The 15363-nt window shown below is 34.7% G+C and overlaps 1 protein-coding gene across 6 annotated transcripts in view; it reads left to right on the top strand.

Moving 5' to 3' along the window:
- LOC138694719 (homeobox protein Hox-D9-like) overlaps window positions 1-15363 on the top strand; it is a 738702-nt gene that overhangs the window by 559531 nt on the left and 163808 nt on the right. For all 6 annotated transcript variants that reach the window (XR_011331001.1, XM_069818709.1, XM_069818708.1 and 3 more), the window contains exon 6: window positions 6347-6390. The gene's annotated coding sequence lies outside the window, so the exon portion shown is untranslated. The remainder of the gene's footprint in view (window positions 1-6346; window positions 6391-15363) is intronic.

Here is a 15363-nt window from a genome sequence, read left to right as displayed (position 1 = left end):
ATTCATTCATTCATTCATTCATTCATTCATTCATTCATTCATTCATTCATTCATTCACACGTTTATTTATTTGTTCATACATTTATTTACTCATTTGGAGTAATTAAATTTATTCACATACTTGTTGGCTTTACTTCATTCATACGTAGGCCTACATTAGATCCATTAATTGTACCATTCCTTCAATCAAATACTTATTCGTTCGTTCATAATATGGGTTTGCTTACTTGATTTTCTATTCAGTTAGGCCTATTAGCTCGTTCGTTTGTTTAGTTATTCATTCGTTCATTTATTTATTCATTCATTCAGCTTTGGACTTCAGAACAGGTATAATGTTCCACGATAACATGTTCCTCAAGCGTCTTATCACAAGTTTGGTCCTCTGTAAAATATTATTTTTTGGGAGGTCAGGGAAAATATTCTTCTTATAAGAAAACATTTGAAAATAGCAAGAAAAGCGCAATGTAACTATCGTAGATCACTGTAGCTTGGCCTGGATTTCTCCATTTGTACTTTGGCCCGTTTATTAATTCTTTTAGACTTTCATAATACATTTATTCCTACATTTTATCATCTGTTCATTAATTCCTGTATTCATTGATTTACCCATTTAATGCCTCTTCTCGTTCACACACTTGCTCTTTAAATTAGGACTAATTAATTAATTCTGTTTGTCCACACCTGTGGAGTAACGGCTAGTGCGTCTGGCCGCGAAACCAAGTGGCCAGGGTTCGATTCCCGGTTGGGGCAAGTTACCTGGTTGAGGTTTCTTCCGGGGTTTTCCCTCAACACAATATGAGCAAATGCTGGGTTACTTTAGATGCTGGACCCCGGACTCATTTCATCGGCATTATCACCTTCATCCCATTCAGACGCTAAATAACCTGAGATGTTGATAAAGCGTCGTAAAATAACCTACTAAAAATAATTCCGTTTTTATATTCTTTCACTCATTCCATTCGCTTTTTTACACATTCACTCATTCATTCATTCATTCATTCATTCATCATTCATTCATTCACTCATTCATTCTTTTATTTATTATTTTAATTAATTTATTCATTTCTTCAGTGATTCACTCACTACTCGTTCATTTATTCTTTCAGTGACTTTCTTATAGGCCTATAGCCGTATTAATTATCATTCAGTTTATTTATTCTTTCACTCATTCTTTAATTAATTCATTCGTTATTCATGCATTCATAAAATACATCATTCATTTATTCTTTCAGTGACTTTCTTATAGGCTTACACGTATTGTTATTCATTCATTCGCTTAAATTTTCACTCATTCAGTAACTTTTACTCACTATTCACGACATTTATTAGGCCATTGCTTCATTTCTTCACTTTCTTATAAATTGATTCTATAAATTTATTAATATAATCTTTCATTCATTCTTTAATTAGTTCATTCATTCATTTATTCATCCATCCATCCATCCCTGGTATAGTATTTTCACTCATTCAGTAATTTCTTCACACACTCACTCATTATTTTAATATTAGAAGCTTTCATTTAATTGATCACTTCCTCGTTAATGATTTCATTCATTCATTCATTCATTCGTCCATCCATCCATCCATCCATCCTCTGTTTTTTTCTTTTTTCTTCCTTCCGTTCCTTCTTTCTTTCCTACTAGCTTTCTTTTCTTTCTTTCTTTCTTTATTAATTTTTATTTATTTCATTCTTTCTGTATTTCTTTCTTTCTTTCTTTCGCCCATTCTTTCTTCTTTTTTTCTTTCTCCCTTCATTCTTCCTTTCTTTCATTCTTCCAATCTTTCTTTCTTTCTTCGCCCATTCTTTATTCCTTTCTTTTTTCTTTCTCCCTTTCTTTCTTTCTTTTTTCTTTCATTCTTCCAATCTTTCTTTCTTTCTTTCGCCCATTCTTTCTTCCTTTTTTCTTTCTCCCTTTCATTCTTCCAATCTTTCTTTCTTTCTTCCTTTCTTTCTTTCGCCCATTCTTTATTCCTTTCTTTTTTTTCTTTCTCCCTTTCTTTCTTTCTTTTTTCTTTCATTCTTCCAATCTTTCTTTCTTTCTTCCTTTCTTTCTTTCGCCCATTCTTTATTCCTTTCTTTTTTCTTTCTCCCCTTCTTTCTTTCTTTTTTCTTTCATTCTTCCAATCTTTCTTTCTTTCTTTCTTTCGTTCAGTCATTCATCTCAAATCTTTCTTTCTTTCTTTCTTTCTTTCTTTCTTTCTTTCTTTCTTTCTTTCTTTCTTTCGTTCAGTCATTCATCTCAAATGTACTTTCATCCTAACCTCACAAGCGCCGTTGCTTGATTATTTACTTCCCCACTTCATAAGGTAGCCTAATTCTGATACTTTCAAGTCGATAACAAAACGCTTTTTCTCTCTTAATCATAACAGTAATAAAATATTTATTCTACGTTTAGTAATTAATATGCAAGCTGGCAGGAAATCGACGAGAGAGATCTATATTGTGCAGTATCGTAATGCACAGTGTGAAGTTGTTAATGGGTTATTCACTGGGAAACATTTCCATATTGTCTTGGCAACAAGTCACTAGTGCGCTAGGTCAGTTCTTGGTGTTTATATGTGGTACATGTTCGCTTTTAACGACCAACAAAACTGCTATTTTAATTGCCCTTTAAAAAGTGTTCCATCAAACCCGGCAATTCATGTGTACATGCAGTTATTTCCTATACGAAGCACTCTCATTTACACGATAGTTATGTGGTAGAGACTTGAGTATTTCCTTGACGCAAGATGGAAAAGATTTATACTGTTCTGTTACAAAGACAACTCACGGCTTGGAATGTGTATTAACACCACAGAAATCGTTAAAATAAGTGGTAAATGCGTTTTATACTTGTAATAACTATGTGATGTCCTCTGTCATAGATCAGATAGTAGCGTTTCAAACTTCAAAGGAAGTAAATTTGGGTTCGATTCTAGGAAGTGAAATAATTTTACACTTCCTTCATAACAAGTGGGTTTGTGTTTAATACTATAAATTTGTGATCTGTTAGGGCCTATCTTAAGCGATATACTTACATGTTCAGTACAGTGGCGGCTCCTATAAAAAATAAACTTTGCTAAAAATGTGTATAATTAAAGCGAAATAATATACAGTCAACTTCGGTTGTAGTGAACCTTTGAGGACCAGCATATTTCGTTCACTATATCCGAGGTCCACTAAAACCGAAGTGTCTGTTTTTATACTACTGACGTTGCTATACATACAGTATTAATGCCCGTTTGGGACAGAACACGTTCAATATCAGTACTGATGTTCTCTTTATCTTTCAACTTAAACACTTTACGCTTCGACACCCTGATGTTCACAGTTCGAAACTTGAATCTAATCTGGCCATGTAGATAGTAGGCACTGACCAATTTCGCACTTCTTCACACTAGAGGTATGCTACTATGTACTCAGCCTTGGAATTTCCCTGGGTTCACTTTTACAAAGATGTGGGAGGAAGGGTTGAAGATCATTATACTGGAATCTTTCTTGTAGGCCTATTTACCCTTTGATCATCACTCTACGCCCTTTTACAAAAGAAAACACTTTCTCTTCCTATTCTTCTAATAATCTCTTTTAAAGGGGTCAGAACTAATCCTTCCTCTATCCCTCACAGCGTACACTATTCTTTTTAACAAGTTTCAAACTGTCCAGGAAGCTGAACGAATCCTTTGTCTTTCAATGCACTTAAGGCGTAGAAGGTTTGAGATTTTGTTCTGAACATATTCTTGGAAGTTTATAGGAGAAAGGGTTTCCAAAATTACCATTTTGGCCATTTTAAAATTACATTTTCTTGGGAAAGTTCTAGTTTTAGGTTCACTATAACCGAAGCGAGGGTTCATTATAAACGGAAATATTAATGTACTTCTTAATGTATGCAGGTCGGGACCAACGATTTAGGTTCACTATAGCCGAATGTTCACTATAACCAGAGTTGACTGTACTATTGAAATACTATTTTCATGTTTGAAGTGTAACATCTTCATGCAGGGTACGAGTCGAGCGCTAAGAAGCAAAATTCTGTGATCGACGTTTTAAGAGGGTTTTGCATATTGTTGCTACGATATTGTGTATATTGCTGTGTTATCGCGTAAATAAATTTGTAGAAATAGTTTTCCACAAATTTCTACAAATAAGATATTAATGCATAAATTAGTGGAACTGGAGTTGGTATAGCGCAGTGCATTTTCTGTCCAGAGTTGTGACGTACAGTCGAAACCAGTGAGCGAAATTACATTGTTTAGAAGCTTTTTGCTATAAAAAATGAACACCCGAAAATTGAGCCAAAAACGAAACAAAAAGTAGACTGGAATGAGTGTGAAAATGCATGGCATGGAAAATAAGTTTTCTAATCTCTCTTCTGTACTTCACTTAGAAAATGTGAACGATTTAATGAATATTCCTACACCACCAACAATCAAAGAATCCACCGCTGTGGAGTAACGGTTAGCAAGCCTGACCATGAAACGTGCGGCTCGGGTTCAAATCCCAGTTGGAACAAGTTGCCTGGTTGAGGTTTTTTTCTGGAGTTGTATTGTATTGTATTGTATTGTATTTTATTTATTAACATTCCATGATATTCATACATTGCTTCACAGCTAGAATATTGAACAAGTCCAAACACTTAATACTATTATAAAGTCCTAATTTATAATTGAAATTAGGCCTATATGCATAGTCTAGGTATAGTCTACTAGTACAACACAAAGTCTTAGTAACTTATTAATTTCATGAAGAGTTGTTGAATGTCATGACTTCACCTATAGAATAGAAGGCGTGAGAAATTAGGTACTTCTTTAATTTGGCCCTAAATAATCATATGTTTTGAGGTTAATTTTTTATATCGATAGGGAGGCTTTTAAAAATTTTTACTGCCATATAACGCACTCCTTTTTGATAGAACGATAGACTTGCCGATGGAGTATGAAAGTCATTTTTGACGCGTATTTATGCTATGAACTGTTGAATTAGTCACAAAATTTTCACGATTATATTATTAATGAAAAAAATATACTGACAAGGCATGGACATTATTTGTAGTTGTTTGGAAATAGTCCTACACGATTCCCTAGATTCAACCCGTTAAGATCAAATGCCAGGTAACTTTTGGCGCTAGACACTGGACTCATTTCGCTGGCATTATCACCTTCATCTCATTCAGACGCTAGATAACTGTAGCAGGTGATGAATCGTCGTAAAATAACCAATTAAAAAGCAATCAAAGAATGCGATGCCTGATCCAACAGGTGTCAGTAATCTAGGATTAAATTGTTGTTCACCATATATAAATACTTTATATCACATAAAAGTGTTCATCAAATATTTTAAAAGAACTTTTGTTTATAAACAATCAATTTAGTTTGTGTTCTTCGTTCGCATATCTTACTTTAGCTATCATAAACCACTTGCTAATTTTTAAACTTTGAAGAATATTGAGTACACAAGTATTCAATTTAACCCTGTATTCATTGTACGAATAATTAAACAGATTACTATAGCCTACATTTATGTAGCCTGCAGCTTAGGAAGTTTCACTTCTGCTACACACTTTATTTCTTTTTTTCTTAATTAGAGTGTGGTTCTTTCGAAAATAACGCCGATAAACTAAATACGGTACTGTAAAATTATCAGGTTCTTATTTCATATAACGACGACTCTATTGAGTAATCACTTCTAACAAGCTGGATTTTGTTGGTCAAAGAATAACATGTAATCTAGTGATGAAGGATGAGTGAAACAGAGAAAAATTCTCTCCGGCACCGGGATTTGAACCCGGGTTTTCAGTTCTACGTGCTGACGCTCTATCCACTAAGCCACATCGGATCCCCATCCCGATGTCGGATTGAATCCTCTCAGTTTAAGTTCCACCTCTTGGGTTCCCTCTAGTGGCCTACCCTTATGCACTGCGTCATAGATGTGGCACAATGTCCACACATGTGCAGAGGTGCACTCGTTATGAATGACTAAGTGGCCGGGATCCGACGGAGTAAGCGCCGTCTTAAATCACAAAGTGATTATTTTTCGCATATCATACAGTATATTATTATGATGTACCGAACTACATATGATATTTCCGTGAAGAATCCGAGGATTCAATCCGACATCGGGATGGGAATCCCGTGTGGCTTAGTGGATAGAGCGTCAGCACGTAGAGCTGAAAACCCGGGTTCAAATCCCGGTGCCGGAGAGAGTTTTTCTCTGTTCCACTCATCCTTCATCATATGGTGACGCAGAATTTCTGCACAGAAATATCATATGTACTTCGGTACATCATAATAATGTAATCTAGTGTTAAAATAATTTTGTTTTCCTGTTATGATATGGGCTATTCATTATATTTCCTTTCTCTTTCTATAGGATTGCTTGCGTTTTTCCTCCTGTCACCCTGGCCAGTATACAAGGTAAGATAACTCAGATAAAAATTAAATTAAATTGAATTTTCGTATGTATTGCATTAAATAATTTATTCTTGTTTTCTGTGTGTAAATACATTTTAATCAATAGACGTGTATAGAAATATTTACATGTACTGTATGTTCTATGATTTTCAATGCTGTAAAATACTTAATCTGTACTGAATGTAGCATGCACGGCTCTAATGCTAACTAAATAACGCTTCTTATTAATCTTTGCTTTAAGCATTTCATCACTTGCTTGAATAAAATATATGCATGTATTTTATCACCTCTTATTTTCAAGTTACTTCTATAATTTGTCTATTTTCATGAATATACAAGATGATTCAAGAGGATGTACCGTCACTTACGGAGCTTATTTCTGAAGACATTCTGACCAAAAATGTCATATAGTAAATATTTGTTCTTATCGCAACATTTTCAGAGTTACATTAATTTGAAGTTGAGAGTAAAATATCTTTTTTCTTTTGTTTTAAGGGTAAAAGAATATTACAAATAGAGAATGAACTATTCAGAAGCTAAAAATGTGTTGTTAATTGCTTTGTACAGATTTTATTTTTCAATTTTTAACTAAAAATGACATCATTCTTACGCACTTGTCACAAAAATTGTTACAAATCATACGACTTTAGAAATGTGATTCATTACAGTTTAATTATGCATCCTAATGTACAGTCTTAAATAATTTAAAAGAGTAACGTGATTTGTAACAGTTGTTGTGATAAATGCATAAGAAAATGTAATTTTGTAGTTAAAAATCGAAACAAAAATTCTGTACGAAGAAACCATGGAGTACACAACACATTTTTAGCTTCAGAATACTAGCTAATTAATGAAATAATACTCCTGAATAGTTAATTCTTTATCCGTAATATTATTTTACCCTTAAAACAAAAGAATAATGGTATTTTACGAACAATTTCAAATTAGTGTAATTCTGAAAATATTGAGATTAGGGCAAATGTTTCTATGACATTTTTTGCTCAGAATGTCTTGGGAAATAAGCTCCGCAATGGACGGTAAATCCTCTTGAATCACCCTATATTACTGTTAATTTAAAGAAAAATGCTGTATTAGACCCTGTATGTACATCAGTGTTCTTCATTGTCATACTTCATTTAGACCTATTTCTTCTTGGAGATAAAAGTCTTTAGAAATAATCTCTCAACCGAAACTAAATATTCAAACATAGCTGAACCCTTTTTGTCATATGGTTAGCATGACGCTGAGCCATCGCTTGAAATAATACAGGGAAACTATAAGACAACTTCGGGAACGCATCTTTAATGCTTGTCAATGCATTTGAAACTCGACATATACAGGGTGTTTCAAAAATACGGGGCATAATTTCAGGTATGTATTTCCCACATGTAGACAATCAAAATAGTTCATTACAACATGTGTCCGGAAATGCTTCATTTCCGAGTTATGGCCTTCACAACATTGAAATTCACCGGAACGTTTTTCTTTCAGCAGGTCGTTGTCATTACAGAAGATGTTCAAAATGTCCACCTCCTGCTTGAATACAGACCTCACATCGATGTCTCGTTGACCTGCGAACACGATTCCAAACTCCAGGAGTATTGCGTATGTCCTCAGAACATGCCACAATTCGATTCCGAAGGGATTCCCAATCAGGCACCGGAGACGAATAAACCAATGATTTTAAATGGCCCCACAAGTAGAAAAAGAGAGGGTTCAGATCAGGTGAGCGTGGAGGCCAAGCAATTGGGCTACCTCTACCTACCCATCGATCAGGAAACCTTCGATCCAAGTACCTACACAACGCTGAATGTAACCATCGCCTCGGAATGAACTGTCAGAGTGCCCTCTTAATATCTCCTTTGACGGCAACGACCTGCGGAAAGAAAAACGTTCCGGTGAATTTCAATGTTGTGAAGGCCATAACTCGGAAATAAAGCATTTCCGGACACATGTTGTAATGAACTATTTTGATTGTCTACATGTGGAAAATACATACCTGAAATTATGCCCCGTATTTATGAAACACCCTGTATATTCGATCTTGTATGATTTTCGACGAGGAAACGTGCTGATGCCTGCCTTATCATGAACGGTGGCCACGATGGGCACATGTTATAACGCTCTCTTCCTTCAGTGCATATTGGATGTTATGTTACTCCAGAGCATATGTACCGACGAGACATAATGAAACCCTATACATTTCGGAAACTGCTGGTTACAGGACGTGTGTTTATTAGGACTTTTGTCTTGTTTCATTGTCCTCTACTCACCCTTGCAGTTTGTATAGACGAGAAACAAAATTTGGACCACATGAATTTTATTTCTGGGTGTAGGCCTACCTATACAGTGTCCCATTTATCTTGTGCACCTATTATAACTTTTTTGTTTGGATAGGTATTGGAAATTTTTGTTTCTGAGAGTTATGTTAGAACGTGGGGCTAACATGAGTGTAGAGATTTGGTGCATGTAACTATATTATGATACAAGATACACGTGACGTCATCAATTTTTCAAATAACACTACGTACTATAATCACGTTACATTGATCACACACATTAAAACGAGTTCAAAAATGTATCACAATTTCGCCTTCCCAATCAATAAAAACAAAATGCAGAATGAATGACATCAGAATGTGTCGTTTGTTGTGGTGCCCCATTCATCTTGTGTATTAACTTACACAAAATGAAAGACGATTGACGTCCGTACACGTCGTGTGTTGTGTGTTTGCTGTCTTAACATGTAAACAAACCACATCAATTGTCGACGCCACAATCCACGTACAGTGGCCTGCACGTTCTCCGGACCTGTCGTCACTCGACTTCTTCCTGTGGGGAACTGTAAAGGACAATATGTACCAGAGCATTCTGACTACACCAGACGACATGCAGCAACGCATTCGACAGGCTTGTTGTCCATTCAGCCAGCAACGTGCAGGGCAGTCATACGGTCTTTCGGGGAACGCCTTCGAATGTGCATTAATGTGAATGGTCACCATTTGGAACATCTTCTGTGATTCTCAAAGCATAACATTATCACATTGGAAGTACGTTTTTGTTTCGTTTTGTTGTTGTTATTGATTAGAAAGGTGACATTGTGGCACATTTTTGAACTCATCTTAATGTGTGCATTCAGTGAAACATGATTAAAGTATGTAGTGCTATTTTAAAAATTGATGACGTCACGTGTATCTTGTACCATAATGTAGTTACATGCACCAAATCTGCACACTCGTGTTAGCCCCTCGTTCTAACATAATGCTCAAAAACAAAAATTCCAATACCTATCCAAACAAAAAAGTTATAATACGTGCACAAAATAAATGGGACACACTGTATTGTGAAATACGCTATAATAGTGAACCTTAAAATTGGTTTTCAATACTTTTAATTCACCAACTCACCGTAAGAAAAAGCTTTCTCTCTCCCTCTTACACACATAGGCCTAGTCTCTCTCTTTCTTCCTCTATCTGGAATTGAATTTCATTATTTCACAATGACATCCTACTATAGTGGAAGAAATAAGTTACGCCACATGAAATTATGTGCTAGTGTCATGCGATGCTATACGGAATATAGCACGATGTACACACACGTACAAACACATGTTTTTAAATTTGTTATTTAATGACGCTGTATCAACTACTGGGTTATTTAGCGTCGATGGAATTGTTTATAGTGAGATGATATTTGGCGGCGAGATAAAGCCGAGGATTCGTCATAAGATTACCTGAAATTGGCCTTATAGTTGGGGAAAGCCTCGGAGAAAACCCAACCAGTCAATCAGCTCGATCGGAAATCAAATTCAGGCTCGAGCCCTGGATGTATAGACTAAGCAATCACTCCACTACCTGAGCTATACCGGCGACTTGACGTGAATTGTTTAAAATATTTTATTTCACCTCTGATTACACTTTTTTAAGTTAAAACACTCAATTAAAATTGAGATTAGTAGACCCTATATAGACAGAAATTCATAAGATGTCCGGAAATGTCCGATTTATGAGTTATTCAAAGTACAGTGATTCAGATGGACACTATTTACATACAATGAAACATTGCCAACTCATAGGAAAATGTTCAAAATGTTCTCCGTTTGCTTCTACACTCGCAAAGACACGTCGGAGCATAGACTGCAACACCCTTTCAAAGACCTCATTATGGCGTCGCAGGCTTGCACAAAACGTTGATGAAGCGTCTCTTCATCGGTAGTGTCCGTTGCATACACTAGGGCTTTCAGGTGCTCCCACAGATAAAAATCCAAAGAATTTTGGTCGGGCGAACGTGCAGGCCATGGAACTGATCCTCTCTTACCGATTCATCTGTCATGATAGATATTAGCGAGTGCAGCTCGAACAATACGACTAAAATGTGTTCAAGCCCCATCATGTATTATAAACCACATATATTTGCTTGTGTTCCCAAAGAAGAGACGCTTCATCAACGTGTTGTACAAGCCTGCGACACCATTCGATATTGTAATGGGGTCTTTGGAAGGGTGCATAAATCCATGATCCGACGTGTCCATGCGTGTGTAGAAGCAGGCGGAGAACATTTTGAACATTTCCTATGAGTTGACAATGTTTCATTGTATGTAGGCTAATGTAGTCCATCCAAATCATTGTACTTTGTATTTTGAATAACTAATAAACCAGTCATTTCCGGACACATGTTTATATGACATTTTTTTCTTGTTTTGGCATGAGAAACCAGATCCCAAGGTTTGTCCCAGTCGTATATGTTGTGCGTGTGCACTATAATAGGATTGTTCTTTACAGGGATGTTTTTTTTTCTTTTTATTTTAAATATAGCTAATACTTTTCGAGTTATGACCTAAATCGCGAGACTGTATCAATTGACTTGGCTATTTATATATGGGTAGAACGTATCAACTCCGGTAAATTTGTTGCTCATTTCCCTTATGGTAACTTAAATATTCCAAATCCGTTTCCCTCATTAACTTCCATATTTTTTATATCAATTTTCGTACAAATGTAATTCTCACTGTAGGACAAACTCCACATTTAGCATAGTCTTATCATTTCACGTTCTGTTTTCATTAATGGAGTGGAGTAGCATCATCTGTACTTCATCCATTAATTTTATTACACACAATATTAATAAAAATTTGTCTGACCAAAAATATGGATTACCCAACAAATTTCATTTATACAGATTTTAAAGTATTAACTATTGAAGAAATTTATAAATATAGTTTACTAACTTGCTACCACAGAAATAAAATAAAACATAAATCTAATCGACATGAATATCGTACTCGAAGACAAAAGCCTACTTTCCCTAAATATCATACAAGTGCAGCTCATAAACATGGTGCTAGTTTCGGCCCAAGACTTTATAATAAAATTACAAACCATTTTCTAAATTTGAAATATTTTAAAATCGAAGCTTTTAAAAAAGAAATTTATAAAAGTATTCATGATATATAATATTTACAAATGTATTTTTCTATCTTTTATTTCTGTCGACTATATTCATATTTTTACTGAATATCACTGGCTTCTGTCTTATTGTCAGTTTATATTACATATGTTTTTCTCTCTTTTTCTCTTTCTTCTTTTTTGCTCTTGTGTATTATTTATGGTTTGAATTAAGTTACTTGCTGTCCTTGTAAATTTTATGTTATATTATTGGCTAAGACCACACCGTACACGAGCTAGCGGCTAGAAAAAAATTTGTTTCATAATTTTAATTTGTACTCATTAGCTAGCTAGTTAAATAAATAAATTTAATTAATTAATTAATTACGGTATGTAAGAAAAATTTCACAAAAGATATCGTGTCAATTCAACCTACAAGGGCAGGATTTGTTTACACCTAATTAGGTATAAAATACAGACGAAAGCATTAAAACATAATCAATATTGTACAAGATATCAGACACATCAATTTTCTCTACACATATTACACCCTCAAATAAAAAAGTTAAATTATCCTTAATAATAAAAGATTTTAGAATTTCTAAAAAGTAGTTTATTGATCTAGAAGCATTGTCTAAACCTATACCAAATTCCAGCACAAAATTAAGTTCTGATTTTTACTAAATTTATACTAGCTAAAGATTTACATATCCCCTTAATGTTGTGATGATCATGTTAGCTGGTTGGAAACTGGGCAGTATGTACTGACATCTAAATTTAGTATTTAAGCCTAGTATTTATTTCTACATACAATACAAAATAAACAATGTAGCGCACACCCGTTTGTACAAGCTCGTGTTCGAAGGCTGTTCCTATAAATAACTGTTTTGTACTAAATGGAACATAAAAATATTCAATAAAATTACAAAACCAATACAATTATTACGAAACAGAGATAATTACGAAGATAAAAGTAGAGAATCAAGTCAAGAACAGAATATAAGTTGGATTGAATAAATAGTATATTGAAATTAAGAAAAATATAAAAGGAAAAATGGACATGAATACTAAATAATTTACTTAAAAACTCGAAATAACCTAGGTCAGAATTTATCAAAATAGAGTTGTACAACCTTCGCCGGTAATTCTGGCTATGATTTATTTCAGTGGTTATGTAACATCTAGGTTCAGCTAAAGCACATGTGAAATTTCTTCTGGTAGGATAAATATGTTGTTTTTCTTTATATTTCAGACGATTTTTAAGATAATATTTTAATAATATAATTTACATATTTGTCCAATTTTGAAAACATTAAAGTCGAAATAAATAAAAATTGTTGGACAATCAATTGACTTCTTCAAGCAAATTTTAATTATCCGCTTTTGAAGCAGTATGAGCGGAGAAAATATGAATTTTATTGCTCCTTCCCATCCGATTATACCATACTGGATGATAGATTGAACCAAACCTAAATAAACTAATCGCAGAATATTTGTAGGGATGTAAGAGCGAAGAATTACAAATTTGTAAATTGCAAATCAAGCTTTTCAGGTAGCCTATAACTCCCTGTGAAGTTGATTTGAATAATTTCGAGAGAAAAATTGTTCCGGGGCCGGGTATCGAACCCGGAACCTTTAGTTAAACGTACCAACGCTCTACCAACTGAGCTACCCGGGAACTCTACCTGAAACCGATCTAATTTTTCCCTCTATATCCACAGACCTCAAAGTGGGCTGACAACCGTCAAGCAACCAACATTGAGTGCACACTAACTCTGTGTGACTACAGGGAGTTATACCTGAAAAGCTTGATTTGCATAATATACGTCACTGTTCGTTAACAGAAAACCACAATTTAAGTCACACAGAGTTAGTGTGCACTCAATGTTGGTTGCTTGACGGTTGTCAGCCCACTTTGAGGTCTGTGGATATAGAGGGAAAAATTGGATCGGTTTCGGGTAGAGTTCCCGGGTAGCTCAGTTGGTAGAGCGTTGGTAGGTTTAACCAAAGGTCCCGGGTTCGATATCCGGCCCCGGAACAATTTTTCTCTCGAAATTATTCAAATCAAATTCACAGGGAGTTATACCTGAAAAGCTTGATTTGCATAATATACGTCACTGTTCGTTAACAGAAAACCACAATTTAAGTCACACAGAGTTAGTGTGCACTTAGTGTTGGTTGCTTGACGGTTGTCAGCCCACTTTGAGGTCTGTGGATATAGAGGGAAAAATTGGATTGGTTTCGGGTAGAGTTCCCGGGTAGCTCAGTTGGTAGAGCGTTGGTACGTTTAACCAAAGGTCCCGGGTTCGATAACCGGCTCCGGAACAATTTTTCTCTCGAAATTATTCAAATTTGTAAATTGTTTTACGAAGCCTGTTACATAAAGAAGAAATATGTTTATCCCACCTTAAATGCTAGTGATGTGATATAAATATTTATCACGCCGTATTTCAAAAGAGAAGTGAAGTAAGCGGTCCATACTCTTTGATGTAGAGTAGACCCTACATTAAAGAACTCTGTTCAAAAATGAAAGGATCGGAAAATATTTATTGACTATTCCTCTTCTTGCTCACATTAAAATTCAATTCATCTGGTCTTTATCCTATGTATCATCATATCACCAGGAACAATGAATACCGACTTTCATCACCTTAGCAATGAAATTCAGCTTTGAAAGACTATCTATCTCAACTCCAGACAGATCTTAGAGGAAAATTTGACAGGGTATTAGGAAACTTACGAATTTCTTTATATTACAAGTTTAAAATGATAAATTCATCCCAAATTTAGAGTCCTTCTAAGTTAGTAACATTTCATTTGTATGTATGTAGAGGATGTATTTGAATCTTCTCTGTATTTCTTGTCTACATAGGCTCTAACAATAATTTATTCTTGGGAGGGGAAGTGATTTTGTAAATAAATCAGAATAATTTTGAAATCCCTAACTACGTATGTTGAAATAATATTTACTGTACATAAGAATAAAACATCAATCCATTCACAAAAAAAAATGCTTACATAGAAAGCGGATAATATAAAATTTAAGTCTGAGCACTGAGTCCCAACATGATTTATTTATGCAAAGTTTAGAAAAATTCAGATTACGAGTTTAAATTATATTTCGAACCTATGGCTGGAGTAACAGACCGTGAAAAGGAACTGTGTCAAACGTCAAACTTGGTAATTAAGCTCTTGTTATCACGGCCATTCATTTTTTTTTCCGTTTTCCATGCGTAACCATTTGAATATTCATGATAGATGCTCAAATATTTACGATGGACTATATTTAACTTTCTTTCCCCTATCAGAAAGATAAGGCATGAAGTAAAAATATTTCAGTATACAGGGACATCATTTTATTTTTACTAACATTTCAAATATTAACCTGACTATACATTTGGATTAACGGTTGAGAACCGGAAACACAGTTTGCTACCCCCTTCCACGACTGGGGTTCGGTGATATTGAAGTAAAATACAAACAAATCACTTTACTAGGTATAGGAGGGAAGAAAAGTTGTTCATCCATTTACGTAAACTAGGCAATATCGCGATTTTGAGTTTGATAATTTTCATTAGATTTTTGATTAATT

Source organism: Periplaneta americana, chromosome 2 (assembly GCF_040183065.1).
Source record: "Periplaneta americana isolate PAMFEO1 chromosome 2, P.americana_PAMFEO1_priV1, whole genome shotgun sequence".
Lineage (NCBI taxonomy): Eukaryota > Metazoa > Arthropoda > Insecta > Blattodea > Blattidae > Periplaneta > Periplaneta americana.
This window is presented reverse-complemented; position numbering and strand designations above follow the sequence as displayed.